The sequence below is a fragment of the Pseudophryne corroboree genome, chromosome 6 (genome assembly GCF_028390025.1).
Source record: "Pseudophryne corroboree isolate aPseCor3 chromosome 6, aPseCor3.hap2, whole genome shotgun sequence".
NCBI classification, from domain to species: domain Eukaryota; kingdom Metazoa; phylum Chordata; class Amphibia; order Anura; family Myobatrachidae; genus Pseudophryne; species Pseudophryne corroboree.
Genome location: NC_086449.1, coordinates 349708801 through 349734992, shown reverse-complemented (window position 1 = coordinate 349734992; position 26192 = coordinate 349708801). Strand labels below are relative to the sequence as shown.

Sequence of the window (26192 nt, the reverse complement as noted above, 5' to 3'; positions counted from 1 at the left end):
CAAAGTCCTTGGAAGTTTCTTCCCTGTGTGACTGCTCCCCAACCTCGGAGGCTCGCGTCCGTGGTCACCAGAACCAAGTCCTGAATGCCGAACCTGCGGCCCTCTAGAAGGTGAGCACTCTGTAGCCACCACAGGAGAGATACCCTGGCCCTGGGGGACAGGGCGATCAACTGATGAATCTGTAGATGTGACCCGGACCACTTGTCCAGTAGGTCCCATTGGAAGGTCCTCGCATGGAACCTGCCGAAGGGAATGGCCTCGTACGATGCCACCATCTTTCCCAGGACTCGAGTGCAGTGATGCACTGACACCTGTTTTGGCTTCAATAGGTTCATGACCAGGGTCATGAGTTCCTGAGCTTTTTCTATCGGAAGATAAACCCTTTTCTGGTCCATATCCAGAATCATGCCCAAGAAGGTCAGACGAGTCGTAGGAACCAACTGCGACTTCGGGATATTGAGAATCCAGCCGTGTTGCTGTAACACTTTCAGTGAAAGTGACACGCTGCTCGGCAACTGCTCTCTTGATCTCGCTTTTATGAGGAGATCGTCCAAGTACGGGATAATTGTGACACCCTGCTTGCGCAGGAGCACCATCATTTTTGCCATTACCTTGGTGAAAATCCTCGGGGCCGTGGAAAGCCCAAACTGCAACGTCTGAAATTGGTAATGACAATCCTGTACCACAAATCTCAGGTACGCCTGATGAGGTGGATATATGGGAACATGAAGGTATGCATCCTTTATGTCCAGGGATACCATAAAATCCCCCAATTCCAGGCTGGCGATGACTGCTCTGAGCGATTCCATCTTGAACTTGAACCTTTTCAAGTATAGGTTCAGGGATTTTAAATTTAAAATGGGTCTGACCGAACCGTCCAGTTTCGGGACTACAAACAGGGTTGAGTAATATCCCCTCCCTTGTTGAAGTAGGGGAACCTTGACCACCACCTGTTGAAGATACAATTTGTGACATGCATTTAACACTAACTCCCTTTCTGGGGGAGAAGCCGGCAGGGCCGATTTGAAAAACAGGCGAAGAGGCACCTCTTCGAATTCCAGCTTGTAACCCTGAGAAACAATTTCTATTGCCCAGGGATCCACCTGTGAGTGAACCCAGATGTGGCTGAAAAGTCGAAGACGTGCCCCCACTGGGGCGGACTCCCTTAGCGGAGCCCCAGCGTCATGCGGTGGATTTTGTAGAGGCCGGTGAGGACTTCTGTTCCTGGGAACTAGCTGTGTTGTGCAGCTTTTTCCCTCTGCCCTTACCTCTGGCAAGAAAGGACGCACCTCGTACTTTCTTGTTTCTCTGTGACCGAAAGGACTGCATTTGATAATGTGTCGCTTTCTTAGGCTGTGAGGGAATATAAGACAAAAAATTGGATTTACCAGCTGTAGCTGTGGAGACCAGGTCCGAGAGACCGTCTCCAAACAATTCCTCACCCCTGTAAGGTAAAACCTCCATATGCCTTTTTGAGTCGGCATCACCTGTCAAATTGCCGGGTCCATAGGACTCGTCTAGCAGAAATCGACATAGCGTTGACTCTAGAACCCAGTAAACCAATGTCTCTTTGAGCATCTCTCATATATAAGACAGCATCTTTTATATGTCCTAGGGTCAATAAGATGGTATCCTTATCCAGGGTCTCAATCTCCGCTGATAAGGTATCTGTCCACGCTGCTACAGCGCTACAAACCCAAGCCGATGCAATAGCCGGTCTGAGTAAAGTACCAGAATGTGTGTAAATGGCTTCAAAGTAACCTCCTGCTTGCGATGAGCAGGATCCCTTAGGGTAGCCTTATCTTGGGATGGCAGCGCTACCTTTTTGGATAAGCGTGTCAACGCTTTGTCCACCCTAGGGGAGGATTCCCACCGTATCCTGTCCTTTGCCGGGAAAGGATACGCCATAAGAATCCTTTTGGGAATCTGCAGTTTTTTGTCTGGAGATTCCCACGCTTTTTCACACAACTCGTTCAGCTCATGAGAAGGGGGAAAGGTTACCTCAGGTTTTTTTCCCTTATACATGTGTACCCTCGTGTCAGGGACAGGGGGTTCCTCTGTGATATGCAAAACATCTTTTATTGCAATAATCATATATCGAATACATTTAGCCAATTTTGGCTGTAACTTTGCATCATCGTAGTCGACACTGAAGTCAGAATCCGTGTCGGTATCAGTGTCTACTATTTGGGATAGTGGGCGCTTTTGAGACCCCGAAGGTCCCTGCGACATAGGGACAGACATGGGTTGACTCCCTGGCTGTTCCCTAGCCTCAGCTTTGTCTAATCTAAGACAGTTCTCCCACAAGGCCTTTTGGAGAGACAGAGAGAGAGTATGCCAGCACACACCCAGCGCTAATGACCCAGGAAAAAACACACAATATGTTTACCCAGATAGCGCTGTATTATGTATATTGCGCCAATTATGTGCCCCCCCCCCCCCCTTCTTTAAAACCCTCTTTCACCGTGGATAAGCAGGGGAGAGTCCGGGGAGCTTCCTCTCAGCGCTGTGCTGTGGAGAAAATGGCGCTGGTGAGTGCTGAGGAAGAAGCCCCGACCCCTCGGTGGCGGGCTTCTGTCCCGCTCAAATATCGAAAAACCTGGCTGGGGCTCTTTATATATACAGTGCCCAGCTGTATATATACACATTTGCCAGAAAAAGAGGTTTTATTGCTGCCCAGGGCGCCCCCCCCTGCGCCCTGCACCCTTACAGTGACTGCCGTTTGTGTGTGCTGTGTGGGAGCAATGGCGCACAGCTTTACTGCTGTGCGTTACCTCAGTGAAGATCTGAAGTGTTCTGCCGCCTCTGAAGTCTTCTTTCTTCTCATACTCACCCGGCTTCTATCTTCCGGCTCTGCGAGGAGGACGGCGGCGCGGCTCTGGGACGGACGGCGAGGGTGAGACCTGCGTACCGATCCCTGTGGAGCTAATGGTGTCCAGTAGCCTAAGAAACAGAGCCTAACATTAAAGCAGGTCTGTTTCTCTCCCCTCAGTCCCTCGATAAAAAACCTAACAAATGTACTTTCTTTCAGGAAACTCAGGAGAGCTCCCTGTAACGCACCCAGTCTCCTCTGGGCACAGTAGTAAAACTGAGGTCTGGAGGAGGGGCATAGAGGGAGGAGCCAGTGCACACCCATACCTAAAGTTCTTTCTTAAAGTGACCATGTCTCTTGCGGAGCCCGTCTATCCCCCATGGTCCTTACGGAGTCCCCAGCATCCTCTAGGACGTAAGAGAAATATACTGCCTCAGCAGCCTATATATTCATATGAGCCAGTCCTAGAGGTTTATTGCTGCCCAGGGCGCCCCCCCTGCGCCCTGCACCCATCAGTGCCTGCAGTGTGTGTAGTGTGTGGGAGCAATGGCGCGCAGCGTTACCGCTGCGCGTTACCTCATAGAAGATCTGAAGTCTTCTGCCGCCTTTGAAGTCTTCTTTCTTCTTATACTCACCCGGCTTCTATCTTCCGGCTCTGCGAGGAGGACGGCGGCGCGGCTCCGGGACGAACGGCGAGGGTGAGACCTGCGTTCTGACTCCCTCTGTAGCTAATGGTGTCCAGTAGCCTAAGAAGCAGAGCCTATCATTTAAGTAGGTCTGCTTCTCCCTCCTCAGTCCCACGATGCAGGGAGCCTGTTGCCAGCAGTGCTCCCTGAAAATAAAAACCTAACAAAATTCTTTTTCAGAGAAACTCAGGAGAGCTCCCCTGTAATGCACCCAGTCTCCTCTGGGCACAGGATCTAACTGAGTTCTGGAGGAGGGGCATAGAGGGAGGAGCCAGTGCACACCCATCTAAAGTTCTTTATAGTGCCCATGTCTCCTGCGGAGCCCGTCTATACCCCATGGCCCTTACGGAGTCCCCAGCATCCTCTAGGACGTAAGAGAAATACACAATTTAATCATAGACATTTAGATATTCAGTGAAATATGGAATTCGAGCAAGGCTTACCCAATGATTTGTATTCAACTGTACATACTGGGTCTATGTAATAACCCTTAGAACTCTACTGCGTAATTTTTTACTCCAAAACTGAGCAGAATTAACCTGCTCCATCTAAAAGGTGGCTGAGCTTTTCAGCACATGAGATTCTGATGTCACAGCACAAATGGGGTGATTGGTTCACTTTGCAACAACTGTATGTCTTCACAGTTAGACATAGCAATATGGTATGATCGTGGGCTTCACCAAAATGGTTGTTTCTAAATGGGTTTATGATTGCATATCTATAACTGAAATACAATTACAATGTACCTCACAACAACACTTTAAAGTCTGAAAGCATCCATTAAAGTGGCATTGAGTTCCAAAAGGTTGGCAATATAATGTCTGTAAATTAAGGTAGATACTATAAGATCTTTAGATAATAATAATAAAATATAAAATTATACCTTATAGCTTCAAGACTGTAAATCCAGACATCCTGCACCTGAATAAATAATGTAGGTACGTAAACCTTGATTGCCCTGTGTCCATCACTGGATGTGTGCATGCTTTCTTTTTCTGTGGAAATGGGAGAATTACTCAGAAATGTTTCCTCTACAAAAGTCAACCCAGGTATTATGTTTTATGAGAGGTGACATTCAATGGCATCGAATATAGCAAAACAGCAGACATCATTTTGTCTAAGAACAAATACTTTTCATTTATTTAATTTACACTTATTAAACTTGTATTTCATTATCCTCCCATATAGAATATTCTACAAATGCCCATGCATAATAATGACACATAAACCATGTTGTACAAGTTTAATGCCAAATTAAATGTTTTATACTGTAATTACAAATTAGCATTTTTATTTAATAAAAAATACATGCATGTGACAACGTTCTTCTTTGGAACACAGTGAAGGTGATGAGCTCTCTGGAACACAGTGAAGGTGAGCTCTCTGGGACACAGTGAAGGTGAGCAACCAGCAGCCACTGTGGAATTAAGATTGCAACCATGTCATGCTGGTAGTTTTAGTTCTTTTACACACCACCTATACTACTATTGCGCACGACCAGAGAGCACAACCTGTAAAACGCTCAGTACTGCGGGGACGCATGACATACAACAGGGCAGCGTCTAGTTTCACTTCGCACACCACAGTCATACGACGGCAATTGTTTACTCTAACCCGGAAGTAAACGCTGTACTTAATACAAGCAAGGAACCGTAGTTACCGCCCACAGAGTCTGACACTGAGCGCCTCAGCCCTGAGGCGTCAGCAGTAGCAGCAGTAACAGTACTACTAGGTCTCTCGCACATGCGCACAGTGCACAGCGGTGACGTAGACGTCTGTCTCAGAGAACAGAACTGGAGGCAGCGATGCAACACAGGAGCCCGAGTAGCTCGCCGTGATCGTATAGTGGTTAGTACTCTGCGTTGTGGCCGCAGCAACCTCGGTTCGAATCCGAGTCACGGCATTGTGTAACAGCAATGACACGGCAGTGGGCTTGGTTTTTTTTGCTTTAATTTTATTGACGAAAACATTTACATTTTTGTAGTTTTTATAGAGTAGAGTTGTTTTATTATTTTAACAGCGGGGCACATCCCATACTTAAAGGGACATGTCATTTTATTAAGCAATTCACAGGGAGCTATACTTTCATGACTTTGGCACAAATGTGTGTGTCCGATAGGTGTTACATTTTTAGATGTAATTTCCTATTTTTGATAGGGATAATAGCCGGTAGATGTTATTATCAAATCTTCAAACAATATGTACAGGGACATAATTGAGCTAGTTGCAGCAGTCTTATACAATGATCAGTCAGTAGACTGAGACAACCGCACTAATAGGTAATAAATGAATGTAAGCAGCAGCTGTTACTGTATAACGTGTAATGGAGCTTGCTAGATCATAACAGGAATGCACAGCAATGACGTCACAATCCTGCAGTAGAGAAAAAGACTATTGCTGCCGCCTGGCACTCAGGAGCCCGAGTAGCTCGCCGTGATCGTATAGTGGTTAGTACTCTGCGTTGTGGCCGCAGCAACCTCGGTTCGAATCCGAGTCACGGCATTGTGTGAAAGCAATGACACGGCAAGTGGGCTTGTTTTTTTTATTTACATTTTTTATTTTAAAGGTTAAAAATATCTAAGTGTGCATTTATGTAATTAGATTTTGAATATAAACAGGTTTGTTTTATATTGTTAGACTATTCCTCATCACGTTCGTAAATTTCTATGCATTTTCTTTTTATTACATAAAGTCTCAGTTATAAATGCTCGTTAGATTAGTTTTTTAAGTTTTCCTAATAACAAAAAATATACAAAACTTGTTTTCTTTGTTATTGAACTTGAATGCCACAGATACATTAATTATTGCACCATAGTATTGAATTTATAATACCGTTAACGAATGTAATTTCAGGATCACATTTCTGTGTAGTGAAAATGTTTTTACTTTTAAACAACTTTCCAGTAAAACGCCTGCCTTCCCTATATTATTAATTTAGCAGGTGCCTGTCTGCTGTGATCCACAATGCTATTTTTACACATGACTTTTATTGGGATGGTATCGTGATCCGGGCGTTTGGAATGCTGGCAGTTAGATTACCGACAGCAGCATCCCCCCGCTCCAGATCCTGACACCTACTTGGTAAGTATACTACCCCTAATCCCTAACCCACCTTACCCGCACCATAACCCTAACCCCCCTTCCCACTTCCCCCAGATGCACCCCCACCTGCTCCCAGCCGGCATCCAGTCACAGGAGAAGCACTGCCTCCCGCTTTACAATGCCGGTAGTGTGGGCATTGTAAAGTAGTGGGCATGGCTATGATGACACAATCGTGTTGCCACGCCCAGTACCGTCTCCTCAACACCCCCCTCCTGTGACACTCGGCTGCTCCCTCCCGGAGGGAGCAGCCAAAAAATAGGAAAGTATGACTAACCCTAACCCTCCCCCCACAGACTAAACCTAACTCCCCCTCTCCTGTGGCTTACCATGGTGGTGTCCCGGCAGTTCTTCCTTCGGGATCCTTGCATTCGGGATCCCGGTGCCAGCATTTCGATCCATGTCGGAATCCCAGCGTCAGTATTTCGAGTAGCGTTGGGATTTTGGCATCGGTATTCCAACTGCCGGGATTCTGACCGGAACCTCTTTTATTATGTACTGTATAGTATATCAGTGGTGGAACCGCTTCTAAAACGAGTAGGGCTGTCAAGACATCAGATGGGCACCAGATGCTAAAGAGTTGGCGTGGCCAATCATGGAGTGTATGTTCATACTCTGCTATTGTGGGCATAATTCATGTTTGTACACAGTGGGCAATGTTCACACAATGGAGCGATTATCAGCAAACTGCATGTGCTGATTTCGCAATGCGCATGCGAGAGGGTGCTGCGATCCCGCTCACAGGGAGTATTTTGTCGCAGGGTGATTGACAGGAAGTGGTCATTTGGTAGGTGGTAACCGGGAGTTAAGGGGGAGTGGTTGGGAAAACGCATGTCATGGACATTTCCGGGGCATGTACTGTATCTTCTGATGGCTGCGTAATTGTGTGAGGCGGCGGGCGGCAGCGCGCCGGAGTACGGAGGAACGAGGATCCGAGAGGATCCAAGTTCCTCCAATCAGCGGCTCCGGATTTGAAAAGGGCGCCGGACGCGAGCCAATCGCTGCTCGCGGCCCGGCGCCCAATGAGTCGCCGCGGCGGACCAATGGGAGTCCGCCGCGTCATGGCTCCGCCTCCTCCCAGCGTCTTATATCAGGCGCTGGGCGGCGGCGGAGCTCAGTCGTGAGCCGGAGACGGAGCGGAGAAGAGCTCCAGAGGACCCCAGGAAGACGCGGGTGGCAGCGGAAGAAGCGGCGCCAGAGGAGGCCAAAGCCAAGCCGGGAAGGAGCAGAGGAAGACGAGACGGTGCCGGAAGAGGCGGAAGCGGCGGCCCAGCAGCGGAAGATCGGCGGAGAGTGCTGTGGAGAGAGGGAAGCAAAAGAGCTGACGAAGCTCCCCTCCCCAGCCTCTCCCACCGGTCCGGGTAAGAGGCCTTGGGCCTGCACCACGCTCCTATAGGCCCTCCTCCCTAGACCACCAGGTGTTCGGGCACTAGGCCCGTGGGCACATTCAGGCCCTCCCGGCCTGTGGGCATTTAGTCGGGCCCTCCCGGCCCGTGGGCGCTAGAGAGTCGGTGCGTCTGGGTCCGAGGCCACGCGTAGTCGGGGATCCCCTCGACCCGTGGCCCAGACCCGATCACTGCCATCTGGGGGGTTCGGGCGTTAGGCCCGAGTCGCCCTCTGCCACACGGTAGGCGGGCACTAGGCCCGGGGGGTACGTTCAGGCAATAGGCCTGTGGGAACATTAGAGGGCATTAGGCCCTAGAGTATTTTGGCCACCAGAGGTACATCAAGGTGACCCTGGGTATTAGGCCCAGGTCACCCAACTGGTAAGTTAGGCGGGCACTAGGCTCGTGGGTGAAGTCAGGTCTCCGGCCTGTGTGCAGCTAGGGGGCACTAGGCCCAGGGAATAAGTCCCCCGAGGTATTTAGGTAGTTAGGCCTGAGGCCCGTATAAGGGAAGGTACAGGAGGTGGGTAGGCCGTGCGGTGCCCACCCCCTTCCTCCTGCGGGTAGGGATTTCAAGGGACAGCACCGTGTTATGTTGTATTTCGATGTGTGATGTTACCGTGCAGGGCAAATTGTTGTTATAAAGTTTGTGCATAGTTGTGTTGCACCACTTACACTTAGGCCAGTTTGAGGGCTTGTTATGAAGTTAGTGTAGCGGACGCACACTAGATTAGAGTTAGGCCCTGCACGGCTGTTTTTCTCCTTGCCTCCTTACAGGGACCTGTAACTGGAGAAGATCGGAGTACAAGACGTGAGACGGTGAGTAACAACGGTCTGAGCGTTTTGTCCGTGTGTGTGTTTCTTTCTATCTCCCTTCCTTCAGGGCCACGGTGAGCCTTGCACGGCTGTGCAAGGTGGAATTTCCACCTGGTGCGAAAGTGCCGATAGGTGAAATTCGGGCTCTGAGGCGGACGCCGGTGATGACCCCCACCTAGCCCGAAGGAGCGATTTTCTTCAGCCACGTAGGGCGTGCGGTCCACGGTTTGGGGGACGGTATTTAATAGTTTCTCCCTCTTAGGTTTTCTTGTCTCCGGGTCGTCCAGAAGAGTTTCCAGGACTGTCGAGGGTTCCGGCACCTGAGAGTGAGAGCGTGCGGCGTCCGGTAAGTGGTACGCCTACACCTGCACGGCAGCAGGCACTATACGTCCCGGCGTTGCCCTCTCACATTTGGCGTAGTCGGCAGGATGTCGAACGCAGAGAACGTCGCTCCTCCGGGAGCGGGGAACGACGCCCCTCCGGGAGTAGAGAGGAAATTCAATTTTGGACCGGCCCTGACACATACCCCTCGGTATGATGGTCAGAACATGCCGTTGGCAGACTGGAAGAAAAGACTGGAGGGAATCATCCAGCTGTATGGGGTGCCTCCAGAAATGCAGCTACACTTGGCCTTGAATACGCTGGATGGAGATGCCTGGCGATCGGTGATCCTTGTTCCGGATGAGGAGCGTAAGACGTTGGACGAGATCCTCTCGATCCTCAAAGGTACCTATGGGAACACCGCGTCGGCGGGAACCTTGCGTCAGCAACTGTTCAATCGATTTCAGAGGGAGGACGAATCCATACCCCAATTTGCTAACGCGCTGCAGGACATGCTGAGCGAAATTACACGGCGCGATCCGGAAGGTCTGGGGTCCTTGGTCAACCCCAGCCTGATGTTGAGGGACCAGTTTGCGTTGGGCCTCCGGAGTATTCCCATCCGGCAGATTCTGTTGGATAAAATCGCCAGCGATAAGAAAATGACCTTCCGTCAGGTCCAAGTGGAGGCGGTCGCTAGGGATCGTAATGCTAATTTCGGACCTTACGCCATGGCCCCACAATGGTTGGCACCGGTGTCCGCTGTGGCCAGCCGAGAACCCAGTCCCATGGAAGCCTGTGTCCAAGATCTGAAGGCGGCATTCACCAAAGTCACTTTGGAAATGAAGGCAGAGATCTCCCAGTTGCGGGATGAGGTGCACAGGCAGAGAGGTTCGGAGGGGTCCGAGGATCGGGCGCCACAACGGCTGCCCAGGGAATCACGGTCCAATGTCGGAGGCGGCCGCCCCAGGGAAGGCCGGGGTCCCCGTTGCTACCGCTGCAATAGATTTGGACACATTGCCCGGGAGTGTGGTGAGCCTAGGCAGGATCCTTCTTTAAACTAGAGTCCCTCGCGGTAGCGGGACCACCCGCGGGGGAGATGGCCGGGGGAGAAACCACTATAGTGGATTCCGCCGATGTAGTGGGAGAGTGTCCCGTTGTGGTTGGGTGTCTTGGGGGAAAGGAGCAGAAATGCCTGCTGGATACTGGCTCGCAGGTCACCACCATGTCTGAGGTTTGTTTCCTGGAACATTATTCTCATTTGAAGGATTCCGTGTTGGAAAGCTGGGTCACCCTCACGGCGACCAACAACCTCCCTATTCCGGTTGTCGGAGTTGTGTGGATGGAGATCTCGATCTGCGGACAGGCGTTGGGAAAGAAAGGAATACTGGTCGTGGGGAGCTTGGGCTTGAGTCACGGGCCCGTGATTGTGGGCATGAACGTCCTCCAGGATCTCAATCAGCTTTTGTTTCGGGAGAAGGGTCCGCAATACTGGAAGGAGATGGGTGTTCAGCGGCCGGTACAACAGGCATTTCAGCAGGTAGGGAGAATATGTGAAGCTGAACATCGAGAGGAGTCCCTGGGAGCAATTCGGACCGGTGGTCAGCAACAGATCGAGTTACCTCCCCGCCAGGAGATGGTCCTCCCCCTCGAGGTGCGGATTTACCAACATCTGGAGGGGTTAGAAGTCATGGTGGAACCCAATGGATACTTCGGAATGGACTCGGGGGTCATTCTGGCCCGAACCCTGGCGATAGTGAGGGACGGCCGGGTGTTGGTTCGGCTGTGCAATCTTCTGGACGAAAGAAAAAGAATCCCGGCGGGAGCAACTATTGCCAACATAACGGCTGTCACCAGGGACGGAGTGTCCGGGGGGCGGCAGGTCTTGCTGCATACGGACGAACCAGGATCCTGGTCCATGGCGGTGAGCCTGGATAAGGAGGAAGAACCCAGTACGGATTGGTGCGGTCGGGTTATTAGGGATCAGATGGATGTCTGTCTGGACGAATGTAGCCCCAGTATGGTGCTGAAGTTGGAGCATATGCTGTGGGAACGACGGAAGGCGTTCTCCCGATATGAAGAGGATTTCGGATATACGGAAGATGTGAAACATGAGATACGCACTGGAGAGAGCCCTCCAATCCGTGACAGATATCGTCCCATCCCACCCAAACTCTACCAGGAAGTCAAGAAAATGTTGCGGCAGATGTTGGATAATCAGGTCATTCGTGAGAGCAAAAGTCCATGGGCGGCGCCCATCGTGTTGGTGCGGAAGAAGGATGGTTCCATTCGGTTCTGCGTGGATTATCGGCGGTTGAATAGCAGTACCGTGAGGGATGCTTACCCGTTGCCTAGAATAGAGGAGTCTTTGGCGGCCCTGGGGAATGCTCGGTATTTCTCCACGCTGGACTTGGCCAGTGGGTATTGGCAAGTGGCGGTTAGCCCGTCGGATCAAGAGAAGACCGCCTTCACAACTCCTATGGGACTGTTTGAATTCCTGCGCATGCCCTTCGGGCTCACCAATGCCCCGGCTACATTCCAACGGATGATGGAGAGATGTTTGGGAGATTTGAACTTCGAAGCCCTGCTGATATACCTGGACGATATCATAGTATTCGCCCCCACTCTGGAGGAACATTTGGCGCGCCTGGATGTGGTGTTGCAGCGCCTGGAGAAATATGGGCTCAAGCTCAAGCCCCGCAAGTGTCATCTTTTGCAACCAAGCTTGGAATACCTGGGACATGTAGTGTCCCGAGAAGGAGTCTGCCCGACGCCGGGCAAGATTTCAGCAGTCCAGGACTGGGAGACACCCACCACTACCACCGAACTGCGCGCGTTTCTGGGGTTGGTTGGATACTATCGGCGGTTTATCAAGGACTTTGCAAAAATCGCGGAACCCTTGCATGCCCTGCTGCGAGGGTTACCCACTACTAAGAAATCGCAGGTAGTGGCCTGGGGTGAGGCACAGGAGAAGGCATTTCGGCGCCTGAAAGAAATGCTCACGGAGGCTCCGGTTCTGGGATATGCGGATTTTGAGAAGCCATTCCTGCTCTATACCGATGGCAGCCTACAGGGATTGGGAGCAGTTCTCTCCCAAATACAAGATGGCCGAGAACGAGTGATCGCCTATGGGAGTCGAAGTTTGAGGGAAACCGAGCGGAACCCGGACAACTACAGTTCCTTCAAGTTGGAGTTGCTGGCTGTAGTCTGGGCCGTGACTGAGAAGTTCGCCGAGTACCTGACCGCTACCCATGTGGAAATATACACGGATAACAACCCCCTGGCCTATCTGGAGACTGCAAAACTGGGCGCCCTGGAGCAGCGTTGGGTAGCCCGGTTGGCAAAATTCAGCTATAAATACACTATCGCCCAGGGAAGAGTAACGGGAATGCAGATGCGCTGTCGCGACACCCTGTGTCCATGCCCCCGACCCCGAGGTACCGCGAGGACGAGGATACGGAGGTCCCAGACTTGACCAGGATTGAGTGCCCAGGTACACTGGAAGGGTCACGAGTGCTTGAATGCGCTGCCCTGCTCCAGAATACTGAACTAGAGTGGGCTTCTCTACAGCAGAGTGACCCAGGGCTGAGCGTCATTCGGCGATGGAAACAGAAGGAACATTGGCCTAGCCAGTGGGAGAGGAGTCGGCTGACCCCCTACTGCCGGAAGGTCCTGTGGAGTTGGGACCGATTACTCATCCGCGGCGGAACACTGCCGTACTACGCCGTATCATCCTCAGGGAAATGGTGCCTGCGAACGTTTCAATCGGACTTTGCTCCAAATGTTGCGGGTCTTGGAGGACACCAAAAGACAGAGGTGGCCCGAGTATGTAGCCGAGCTGGTATGGGCCTACAGCAACCGGGTCCACAGCACCACTGGATACTCCCCCTTCTTTTTGATGTTTGGTCGTCCAGGGCGGGAAGCACAGGATTTGCACTTGACCGAGTTTCGGGAGGAAGGAGGATTGCTGCCAACCGATTGGGTCGCCGAACATCAGCAGCGGTTAAAAGTGGCTCACGAAGTGACTCGGAAGAGGATAGCCGACCACACTCATACACCCCATAGGACTAGAGGAGCAGAGCCTTTTGACGTGGGACAGCGGGTGCTGGTCCGCATGACGCGGCCGGGCGGCAAGCTAGCGGAGAAGTGGGAGGTGCGACCTTATGTCGTCCGGAGGCGCCTCACCGAGGAGGGCCCGGTGTATCAGGTGGTAGCAACAGATGGGTCTGGTCAGTTGAGAACCCTTCACCGGGATATGCTGCGTCCTTGTAGGTTCCCAGAAGACGGGGGGGTTGAAGGTGCCCCCGGTGTGAACACGGCTCCGTTGCCTGGGGATGACACCGTATTGGCATCTTTGCCCAGAGTGACTGACCTGGATGAAGATTGGTGGATCCCAGTGGTTCCGTCTCATGACAATAGCCTCCTGGATGCTGGGGCCCCCCGGCCTGGGTTATCTCCTTTACCTCGGCGATCTCAGCGCTCCAACCGCGGTGTGCCTGGTCCTCGGTATACGGACCCGGAGTATATCTGGTCTCAGTCTACCTTTGTCGGGACTACAAAGGACAAACGGGGGGGAAATGTGAGGCGGCGGGCGGCAGCGCGCCGGAGTACGGAGGAACGAGGATCCGAGAGGATCCAAGTTCCTCCAATCAGCGGCTCCGGATTTGAAAAGGGCGCCGGACGCGAGCCAATCGCTGCTCGCGGCCCGGCGCCCAATGAGGAGTCGCCGCGGCGGACCAATGGGAGTCCGCCGCGTCATGGCTCCGCCTCCTCCCAGCGTCTTATATCAGGCGCTGGGCGGCGGCGGAGCTCAGTCGTGAGCCGGAGACGGAGCGGAGAAGAGCTCCAGAGGACCCCAGGAAGACGCGGGCACTTGCTGCAGCTTATCGCAGCGCTACGATCGCCTCTGCCTGATTGACAGGCAGAGTTGGTCGCTGCGTGGGGGGGGGGGGGGCAGAATGGCGGCGTTTGGCCTCCGTTTTGTGGGGGCGCGGTCCGGCCAATGCAGGCGTGGCCGGACCGTGCAGGGGGCGGGCCGCAGGTGCTGCGTGACGTCACAAGCAGCCGCTGCGGGCCGGGGAGCGACGAGTAGCTCCCGGCCAGCACGCTAAATCTGCGCTGGCTGGGAGCTACTCTTAAAGTGCAAAAGCATCCCCGCTGTGCGATGCTTTTGCACTTCTACGGGGGGGTGCCGGCACTGACATGCGGGGCGGGATAGCCCTGTGCTGGGCATCTTCCCGCATGTCTGTGGTCATGATCGTAGCCCTGCTAAATTTTGCAGGGCTACGATCAACTTGGAATCACCCCCAATATGTGTGTGTGCAGTGTACTGTAACCCAGTGCAATATATGTGTGTGCAGTGTAATCCTGTGAGTATGTGTGTTGGAGCAGTGCAGTGTAACCCTGTGTTTGTGTTGGAGCAGTGCAGTGTAACCGTGTGTGTGTGTGCTCTGGAGCAGTTCAGTGTTACCCGGTGCATGTGTGTTTACTGGAGCATTGCAGTGTAACCGCGTGTGTGTGTGTGTGTGTGTGTGTGCTGGAGCAGTTCAGTGCATACTTGCCTACTCTCCCGGAATGGCCGGGAGGCTCCCGAAAATCGGGTGACCCTCCCGGCCCCCGGAAGAGCAGGCAAGTCTCCCGATTAGCGGGGTCCCCCTGCCCGTCCGCCCACTTAGTGTGTAAAGTGGGCGGTCCGGGCAGTTGATGGCGCGATTCTTGCTGAATCGCGTCATCATAGCCACGCCCCCTGCAGTGTAATGCCGGTGATCGCGGCATTAGAGAGTGGGGGCGTGGCTTAAAGGCAGTGTCATCGTGACTCCGACCCCGCTCCGCCTCCGGTCCACCCCTTCATCCACGTCACAGCCTCCCCTGCCCGCCCTCTGAGACGACCTGGCTGCTCTCTCCCGCAGAGAGCAGCCAGTATGTAGGTAAGTATAGTTCAGTGTAACCTAGTGTGTGTCTGCTGAAGCATTGCAGTGTAACTGTGTGTGTGTGTGTGTGTGTGTGTGTGTGTGTGTGTGTGTGTGTGCTGGAGCAGTTCAGTGTAACCTGGTACATGTGTGTGTACTGGAGCATTGCAGTGTAACCTGTGTGTGTGTCTGCTGGAGCAGTGCATTGTAACCTTTTGTGTGTACTGAAGCAGTGCAGTGTAACTGTGTGTGTGTGCTGGAGCAGTTCAGTGTAACCCTGTGCATGTGTGTGTACTGGAGCATTGCAGTGTAACCTAGTGTGTGTCTGCTGGAGCGGTGCAGTGTAACCCTGTGTGTGGGTGTACTAAAGCAGTGCAATGTAACTGTGTGTGTGTGTGTGTGTGTGTGTGTGTGTGTGTGTGTGTGCTGGAGCAGTGCAGTGTAACCCAGCATGTGTGTGCTGGAGCATTGCAGTGTAATCCTGTGTGTGTGCTGGAGCAGTTCAGTGTAACCCGGTGTGTGTGCTGGAGCAGTGCAGTGTAACCTGTTGTGTGTGTATGCTAGAACACTGCAGTGTTTCCCAGTTTGTGTGTACTGGAGCAGAGCAGCGTTACCCATACCTTCCAACTGTCCCGATTTTCGCGGGACTGTCCCGCTGTCCCACCCGCGGGCCGCAGTATCCCGCGGTGGGGGGGGGGGCAGTTGGGAGGCTGTGTGTCTCGCTGCCCTGCTTAGCAGAGCAGCGGTGAATAGACGCTGTGCGCATGTGCACAGCGTCTATTCACTTGAGTCAAAGGGAGAGGGGGCATGCCAGCGGCTCACAGAGCACTGGGCATGCCCCCTCAGTGACGAAAATGGGGGCGTGGCTCGCGATTGATGGTCCTCCGCGAAACCACGGCCCCTTTTCTTAGGCCACGCCCCTTTTCCGGGAGCGCGCGGCTTTGCCGCGCGTGTGTCCCTCTTTAGAAAACCAACAAGTTGGGAGGTATGGCATTACCCGTTGTTGTGTGTGTTGGAGTTCCAGGGGTGGGTACATAATTTGTATGTATAGGAAGGGTGTATTTAATCACAGTATATTGGGGTATGTGTATATACAGGTGCACAGTGGTCGAAGTGGAAATTTTGAAGTGGGGTTATGGAAAAGTGAAGGCTGTTATTAAGCGCGCTCTGGAAAAGGGGGTGTGGTCACTCAAAAGGGTGCATGTCCTTAAGTGTAGTGTACCACACCATATACCCCTTATACATATTATGCATCACAATAGTAGGACCACTTATATCTAGTACTGGTACTCCTTACACATTATGCCACATGGAATGAGCCAAAATTCACACAGAATGAGCCAAAATTCACATTATGCCACATGAAATGAGCCAAAATTCACACAGAATGAGACGAAATTCACATTTTTCCACACAGTATGAACCAAAATTCACATGGAATGAGCCAACATTCACATTATGCCACATGGAATGAGCCAAAAGTCACATTATGCCACACAGTATGAGCCACAATTCAGGGACAGGGAGAGTGACAGAGGGACATAGGGACAGGGAGAGTGACAGCAGGGACATAGGGACAGGGAGAGTGACAGCAGGACATAGGGACAGGGAGAGTGACAGCAGGCACATAGGGACAGGGAAAGTGACAGCAGGAACATAGGGATAGAGAGAGTGACAGCAGGGACATAGGGACAGGGAGAGTGACAGCAGGGACAGGGAGAGTGACAGCAAGGTCATAGGGACAGGGAGAATGACAGCAGGGACATAGGGACAGGGAGAGTGACAACAGGGACGTAGGGATAGGGAGAGTGACAGCAGGGATATATGGACAGGGAGAGTGACAGAAGGGACATAGGGACAGGGAGAGTGACAGAGAGAGGGACAGCAACGACATACAGAAGGGAGAGAGAAAGGCAGCAGTGTAAAATGAACTAATCAGCAGTGGCGGTGTGGAGGAGGCTGTGACTGGCGGCGTGGAGGATGAGGAGGTTGTGGTCAGTAGCGGTGCAGAGTTGGCTGTGGTCGGCGGCGGATGAGGATGCCGTGGTCAGCAGTGCGGAGGCTGTGGGCGGCGATACAGAGGAGGCTGCGGTGCAGAGCAGGAGGCTGTGGGTGCAGGAGGCTGTGGGTGGCAGCACAAGGGAGGCGGCAGTGCGGAGGAGGAGGCTTTGAGTGCGAAGGAGACAGCGGGCGGTGGTGGTGGCCTTTGGCGCGGCTCTGGTCTGCCTATGACCACTGCTACATCAAATCTGCCATGGACCACTCCTGATTGGGTACCGGTTCAATAGCGCCAAATTTGAAATACTGCGGCAGCGGGGATCTCAGTCTGTGGTCGAAGTGGCGGTATGCCATACCAGTGAATACCGGCCCACTTCGAGCACTGCAGGTGCATGTATGTATGTATGTATGTATGTATATTGGGGTGGTATGTGTATATTCAGGGGCTGTGTATATATGTACCGTACTGTGTATTGAAGGTGTGTACATGTATAGATCGAGGATGTATTTCTGTATATTGGTGGGGGGCGCCAAATGACTCTGTTGTCCCGGGTGACAGACACCCTAGTTTCGGCCCTGGTAGGTCCAGAAGTATAACTAAATATATTGTAGGCCTCTACCTCCCAACATTTCCTGGATCCAAGGAGGGACAAAATTGCGCGCCACCCGTGTCTAGGCCTCATGGCTATGGGGCGTGGCTCGTGATCATGGCACTCCCCACAAGGCCACGCCCCCATTTTTGCCACTGTGGGGGCATGCCCAGTGCTCTGTGAGCTGCTGGCATGCCCCCTGTCCATCTCCCAGTCTATTCACCGCTGTGCGCATGCGTGGGACAGAGGGACAATCCCAGAAAAACGGGACTGTCCTACTAAAATCAGGACAGTTGGGAGATATGTATGCCCCAAGGAGAAAGTTTGTAAGTGCCGCTATGTATCACCTAATGGGGATAAATGTTTAAAACACATGTATCTTTGACAGGGAAGAATGGCCCCTCTCAGCCAGGGACGTCGAGGGGGGGAGTTCTAATTCCTATCCGTTTGATAGATAGACAGTGTCTAGTTCAGGCTTTCCCAACCACGGTCCTCAAGGCACACCAACAGTGCAGGTTTTAGTGATATCCAGGCTGCAGCACAGATGGTTAAATCAAAATAACTGAGCTACTAATTAAGTCACCTGTGCTGAAGCCTGGATATCACTAAAATATGCACTGTTAGTGTGCCTTGAGGACCGTGGTTGGGAAAGCCTGGTCTAGTTAGACAGTCAATAGATAGACACCATATATTAGACAGACATTAGGTCGACAGGGTCAAAAGGTCGACATGGAAAAGGTCGACAGGTCAGAATGTCGACATGGTCAAATGGTCGACATGAAAATGGTCGACATAAAAATATAGACAAATGTTTTTTTTTTGTGTAACATGTTTTTGGATTATTTCATACTTTCTCTATCCATGTCGGCATACGCGAGCCACCGTGCCCGAAGCGTTGTGAGCGAAGCGTGCCCCGCGAGGGTATGCCTTTCTACAATTGGGGGTCCCAGATGACAAAACTATCCACACAAACCACAAAAATGCAAAAAACATAGTGTCTACCTTTTTCATGTCGACCATTTTCATGTCGACCTTTTGACCTGTCGACCTTTTGACCCTGTCGACCTAATGTCTGTCTAACATATGGTGTCTATCTATTGACTGTCTAACTAGACACTATCTATCTTTCATACCGGAACCGTTCTAATTACCCGGGCCTGCACTCCCTCTCCATACACACACACCTCCCTCTCAGCTTTCATCTTGACAGCACAGCACGTGGACAAGTGGAAGATGTCCTGACTGTAACCATGTCAATGTTCCTAAGGTTGACACCAAAATATCACACACCAGGTCAACATTCTCAAACTGTCAAGTTTACAATGACAACATCTGAAATGTCGATGTGTAAAATGTTGCCAGTTACAGGATGGCTGCGGGTGGGAGGATCAGGATGCATGGGGAGGCTAGGGTTAGCCTGCAGGGGGGTTTAGGGTTAGGCTGTGTGGGAAGGCTAGTGTTAGGCTGTGAGGTAGGAGGGGGGTAGGCTATGCAGGAAGGCTAGGGTTAGGCTGCGGGGGGTTAAGGTTAGGCTGTGTGGGAAGGCTAGGGTTAGGCTGCGGGGCGCTGGGGGATAGGCTGTGCAGGGAGGCTAGGGTTAGGCTGTGTGGGGAGGCTAGGGTTAGGCTGGGCAGGGAAGGTTGGGTTAGGCTGTGCGGGGAGGCTGGGGTTATGCCGCAGGGGAGTTTAGGGTTAGGCTGTGTGGGAAGGCTAGGGTTAGGCTGTGGGGCAGGAGGGGATAAAGGCTGTGCAGGGAGGCTAGGGTTAGGCTGCGGGGCGCTGGGGGATAGGCTGTGCAGGGAGGCTAGGGTTAGGCTGCGTAGAGTTAGGGTTAGGCTGTGTGGGGAGGCTAGGGTTAGGCAGGGCAGGGAAGGTTGGGTTAGGCTGTGCGGGGAGGCTGGGGTTATGCCGCAGGGGGGTTTAGGGTTAGGCTGTGTGGGAAGGCTAGGGTTAGGCTGTGGGGCAGGAGGGGATAAAGGCTGTGCAGGGAGGCTAGGGTTAGGCTGCGGGGGGTTAGGGTTAGGCTGTGTGGGGAGGCTAGGGTTAGGCTGGGCAGGGAGGCTAGTGTTAGGCTGTGCGGGGAGGCTAGGGTTATGCTGCAGGGGGGTTAGGGTTATTCTATGGGGGGAAGTTAGGTTTAAACACTAGGTGGAGTGTTAGGGCTAGGGATTAGGGTTGGAGTATAGGGGGAGAAACACTTAAAGGTCCGTGCCGGAAGTGACTGTTAAATGGTCACCGGGACCCGGATGAAGATGCTGGAACCGATGCTGCTGTCAGGACAAGGCAAAAGACCACTAGACCAGCAGGGACGGTTTGTCGACAGTTCATCTTGTTGACATATTACCCAGGTAGACATGATGAATGTTGGCATTGTCACTGTCGACATGCTGCGCATGCCAACATGCTGCATGTCAACAGTTCAACCCTGTCCACATTTTCATTTCAATTTGATGACTGTCAACCAATCATACCACATCGGAATTTCCCATAGCAACCAAGTAGCTTTAGGATAGCATTTAACAAGTACATTCTATAAAAATGATAGGTAGAACTGATTGGTTGCTATGAGTAACTTCTCCAATTGTCCACTACTCAACTATGTATAGGGCTTGATACATCCCCCACCCCTTAGGCCTGGTGTCCACATCTGAGAACATATGAAAAAAGTCCTTTGTCTTGAGATGACTAGGGAACACCCCTATAAATGCCCACACTCAGCTAGGGATGACCTGATTTTTGCCTGTTAAATGTTATACTCCAGAGTTATGTCTATTTGTCCTGCAGATCCATGTTATTACTCATAAAATGAGTGCATTCTCGAAAATATATGTGTACAAAGGACCTTCTTCAGGTTGGATCGCATGAGCGATCCAACCTGCAGTTTCCAGATAATTAGAAAACTGTCCAGATACAGGGCCCTATCTGCGCCTGTGCAGAATGGGCACTGCATGAGTGACAGGCAGAGGCGTTCGCAGGGAGGGACAGGGCAGAGGAGGCTGGCATTGGGGAAAACAGTGGCGCGTCGCCACCGTTTTCCGGGAGTGGCAAGGTCAAGGACAGCGACACTGACGCAGTTTCCTTGATGTTACTAGCCTCCCTGCGACTGCAAGTCTGAGTAAGGTCAAACTTACTCAGACTGCAGTCGCAGATTGGCGATCTCAGATGCAAGAAGGAGGTGGTATGCACCTCTTCCTGCATTTGCATTGCTAAGGATAGTAATGCCAAACTGCTAAGAGCAGCTTTGTAATTGCGATCCAACCTGAATAAGGCCCATTGTTCCAGGTACAATTGCACAGACGATTTAAAAAGGACAGTCCTGATAATGTAGGAATTGTCCCAACAGAGTTGGGATATTTGTACCAACTGTCAGGAAGTTGTCCCTGTTTACCCTGGTGAGCAGGTGCAATGTCCCTAATATGGGCAGCAATTCAAAGGTATTTCAGTGGGATAGTGCTTCTGAAGTGTTAGTTATGCTCCTGGGCAGGTTGGTATCGATATACAGGCACCTGTCATCCCGTCGGTCAGAATACTGACCGCGGAATGCCGGGTGCCGGCTGCGGGGCGAGCGCATAAGAGCCCCTTGCGGGCTCGCTGCGCTCGCCACACTGCAGGCACGGTGGCATGCTACGCGCGCCACGCTATTTATTCTCCCTCCAGGGGTGTCATGGACACCCCAAGAGGGAGAATAGGTGTCTGTATCCCGGCGTCGATATGCTGAGCGCCGGGATCCCGACAGCCGGGATATTGAATGCATCCCCTCCTGGGCAACATGGAACTCCTTATGTGGTATGATACCCTAATATGTCTCACGTGGCATGACCACAACCCTTTTTTGTATGAAGTGGTGTATGCACAACAACCTGTGGCAGGCCAATAGCTGGAGGCAGGGTTGGACTGGCCCACCTGAGTCCAGGGGAAACCTCAGATGGGCCCCACTGCCTGGTGGGAGGGTGGGCCTCCTCCTCCTCTAGGGATCAGGTTCCAGATTGTGCACTTAAATTATACATTATACATATGTTACCTTATACTGCACAGGACTATGATGTATTCTCTACAGTGCATTGCAAATATTTATCTGGTACATTATCATGCATGCACTTGCAGTATTTGTATATTTATCAAGAAGCCCAGCACATGCACTCTCTAATGGTTAGGCAAATCAATGTAACTGCTGACCAAACCTCTATGGAGACTGGTCACGCCACTAAACATGAGCCCCTAACACTGCATTCCCGGTGGGCCCTTTATGCCCCTGTCCGACAGTGGCTGGAAGTATGTATGCATAGTGTGTCAAAAGACTTTCTCTGTGGCTCCTGTGTCTACCCTCCCCCCAGACTCCCATTGGCTAATTACCCAGGAGTCTTGGAAGTGGGCAGATGCAGGAAGTAGATGCTAACAGCTGTATCCCGGCTGGGTGCAGTGGCTGTGATACATGGCACTGATCCCCAGGGACAGGAAGATACCTGCACATATTAATAACTAGATTAAAGGTACAATTAGAGTTATGTATTAACTGGCCCCACCTCTGCTACTTGTGGTGTGTGCTGCTGCCCCAGAGGACCAACCACCACTGACTGATACTGAATATGAAATTCATTTTGGGTCTAGTTTTTGAGATATATAGACAAAGAAATAAGAAAAACACAATAGACAACGCGAAACGTTCAAATTCAGCTGCCAACTAACTGTGGCCAACCACTTACATACGGATGGGGAATATTCTAGAATGATCGCGAAGTGAACACTTAGAATATTCACGTCTCACCATCTAGAATGTTCCAGTAGATTCCCATAGGCATATGTTATAGCTACGTTTATTAATTGAGAATATCCATATCTGTAGAACTAGAGTCAATTCAGAAAAACTACTTTTATTTTTTAATTCAGTAACCCCAAAATACCCAAAACTTGTTCAAATATCCTTGGCAACTAAACAATGTATTCTTTTGTTGGTGCGTGTAATAGGCATAGTATCTCATTTATTTAGAATTTCACATTTTGGGCGGAAGGTTTCAAAGTAGAAAATTCTATAAATCCTCTGAAAATGGCTGTTTTTGGAGGTTTACCCCTGGGTGCTGAGAGAGAGGTGGAAGCGGGTACTAATTACCCTGGCCCGGCCTGTCTAAGGGACCAAAGCCAGTTGTGCAGGGGAAAGAATGTACGTACATACTGTAGTAGTTTTCATCTATTTCTTTTTACAGGTGGGTGTGGCCACGCTCAATAATTTGGTCACACTTTCCCTATCACCCGATGGCCTTCATTGCGCTCTATAGTCCTAAGTTTACCACAGTATATACTGTATACTGTTGATCCCAAAATGTATTAAAAAGGTCCATAGCACAGCAGTCCCCATAGGATTCTATGAGGCTGCACTGTGCCCATGTGCATCATGCTTGCCATCAATAGATCCACTGGCTATAGAAGCCTATGGGCTTCTTTTCACAAAAATCCAAAGCACATTTCAAGTCATCGTCGGAACAGCTGTGTATCGCAGAGCTATAGATGTAGCCACGCTCATCCAGCCTGCAGCTTGGCGTATTCATGGCCACGTAGGAGTGGCAGGTGTCCCCGCAACTAGGATACATACATGCGTCTAAGTATGTGCACCCATAGGACTACATGGGCAGCGTACTTAGACGCTGCCGAGTCACAGGCTGGATGAGCATGGCTACATGTGCATCCCAGCATCTGCATCCTCCGTCCAGGCCCCCTCCTCTTTGTTGGCAGCGCTGTAGAGTCTGAGCACTAGGGTACAGACTCTAATTCGCATGTGCAGAACTCCTGGAAAATGGCGTGGTGGGCATTTTTGCCAGCGATTTCTCTACTGTGCATGCGCAAAATGCTGTGAAAATGGCTGCTGCACCATTTTCACTGTGATTATGATTAATTGATAAGAAAGGTTTTTCAAAACAGGTGATTGTAATCACAAACTAAGAAGGAAGTCCAGGTAGACAGTATTTTGTCCCTCCTGGAATGGGTCATGGGGGGTCATTTCGAGTTGATCGCTCGCTAGCAGTTTTTAGGAGCCGTGCAAACGCATTGTCGTCGCCGCCCACTGGGGAGTGTATTTTCGCTTTGCAGAAGTGCAAACGCTTGTGCAGCATAGCGCCTGCAAAATCTTTTTGTGCAAAACAAGACCAGCCCTGTAGTTACTCTTCGTGTGCGTTGATTCTAACGATGGAGGGACGGCTTTTGACATCACACACCCGCCCAGTGAACGCCCAGCGACACCTGCATTTTTTCTGCCACGCCTGCATTTTTCTAAGCACTCCCTGAAAACGGTCAGTTGACACCCAGAAACGCCCACTTCATGTCTATCTTCCTGCGTTTGGCCGTGTGACTGGACTGTTCGTTACACTCTGTGCAAACCCACGATGCTCATTGGCATGCGCATAAATGCAGATTTTTAGCCTGATCGTTGCGCTGCGAACAACGGCAGCTAGCGATCAACTCGGAATGACCCCCATGGTGCGAGGTATATATTGTGTTTATTTTTAATGTTTGTTATTTTCAGTCAGGGCTGTTAAGGCAATAGCCTGACTGCTTTGTGGGACTTAGGGGTGAGAACGGCCCAACTTCCTTAGAGTTAATGGTCCCGTTTCTCTGCTGGCAGGATACTGAGCTCCTGAGGGAGCTATTCGCAAGCCACACCATGGTGCAGCGTACCCTCCCGCAGCAATCCGCCACCCCCTAACAGAGCCTGAAGTCTGAAGAGTGGTGAGTACAGCGCTGGCACCCTGGTTAGCAGGTCGCTGGCAGGAATGGTGGCACTAGGGTAGGAGCACAGCTCTGAATGTAGGCTGCGCTCCAGGGAGGGTCAATCGGACACACGCTGCAGCGGGTCCCGCTGTGAGGGGCGCGCTGGGCCAGCCAAGATACCCACACTGGCCAACTTCTATTAACAAGCGTTTCTACACTGTGTTAAGTAAAAATTACCTCAGGGCCACTATAAAATAAATGTGGGAAGCTGCGCGCCATTTTAGGAGGCGGGGCTTCCCACTGAGTGGATCCAGCGGCTCTCCAGCGACATTTCCCTCTGCAGCTCCGACACTACACAGGGACGCGCAGCTCCTCTATCTGGACCCCAAGTCTCCTCAGCGGTACCGGGGGTCTTAGTGAAGGGGGGGGGGGAGCAGTGTACATATTACAAGCACTATTCAGGTGTTTGTTTTTTTGTGACCCAGCTTTGTTTTGCTATTGCTACAGGGGCGCTGCGTGGCTGGCTCTGAATTCTGTGTCTCTCCAAGACCCTGCCTACAAACAGCATACTGGGTTTTCACGTAGTGTGTGTGTGCGTGTGTGCGTGTGCGTGTGTGTGTGTGTGTGTAGGTGTCCAGGGACTGTGTTTCTTGTACAGCTGAATGTCTCCTGGGGACAGTGGGGCTGAACCCCCGTGGTTGGCTTCCATTAAAGGGATGATTTCAAATAGTTCTACTAAGCTGTCTAATACTGAAAAGGAGAGACAATTCTTGCAGCAGTCTATGGATGACCTGATAAATAAAGTTTCAGCGCCCATGCTTGCACCCCAAGCTCTCGCCATTTGCCCACAAAAACGCACTCTGGCACAAATCATGCAGGGTGATACAGATCCTGATACGTCGGATCCTGAGGAGGGTGAAGTGGATGCGAGTGAGGGGGATGCCGTCCTGTCACAGAGAATTCAGAACTGTCCTGCATATTCCTGACAAGACAGAGGAGGCTGAGGACAAATCTTATTTTAATACAAAAAAGAAATACTCAGTTACTTTCCCCGCTTCAAAGGAATTAAATGCCCTCTTTGAAGAAACGTGGGTAAACCCTGATAAAAAGTTTCAGATCCCTAAGAGGTTGATTTTTTCCTTTCCCTTTCCTGCTGAGGATAGGAAGAAATTGGAACTCTCACCGATTGTGGACGCTTCTGTGTCCAGGTTGTCACGTAAGATAGTCTTACCGATCCCCGGGGCAGCATCCCTAAAAGACGCTGCTGACCGCAAGATTGAGACCACTCTCAAATCTTTATACACGTAGGCTGGGGTGGCCCAGAGACCCACTATTGCTTGTGCATGGATCACTAGGGCCATAGCGAAATTATCAGGTAATCTAATTGATGGTTGAGATTCCTTAACCAGGGATGATATTGTTTTACTGCTGCAGCATATCCAGGATTCTGCTAACTTTATGGTGGAGGCCATCAAAGAAATTGGTCTTCTCAATGCACGCACCACTGCTATGGCAGTGTCAGCACGCAGGGGCTTGTGCATACGACAGTGGACTGCGGATGCGGATTCCAGGAAAGGCGTGTAAAGCTTACCTTTCACGGGTGAAGCTCTGTTTGGAGATGAACTGGATACGTGAATATCCAAGGCTACGGCGGGTAAGTCTACATACCTTCCTTCCGCAGCGACACCAACTAGGAAAACCTACTCTGCTCCAACCCTGTAGTCCTTTCGGACAGCAAAATTTAAAGGCAAATCCAAGGGTTCTTCTACAGCCTTCAAAGGGAATAGAGGTAAATCCAGAAAACCCACTGCTGCAGGTTCTCAGGAACAGACCTCGGGCTCTGCTTCCTCAAAGCCTTCAGCATGACGGTGGCGCACACT

At 51.4% G+C, this 26192-nt stretch overlaps 2 non-coding genes across 2 annotated transcripts; both read left to right on the top strand.

The window, feature by feature from the left end:
• Window positions 1-5329: 5329 nt before the first annotated feature.
• Window positions 5330-5401, top strand: TRNAH-GUG (transfer RNA histidin (anticodon GUG)). Its single transcript has one exon. It is a non-coding gene; the product is annotated as a tRNA-His (tRNA).
• A 527-nt stretch (window positions 5402-5928) lies between these two features.
• TRNAH-GUG (transfer RNA histidin (anticodon GUG)) lies at window positions 5929-6000 on the top strand. Its single transcript has one exon. It is a non-coding gene; the product is annotated as a tRNA-His (tRNA).
• The last annotated feature ends 20192 nt before the right edge of the window (window positions 6001-26192 follow it).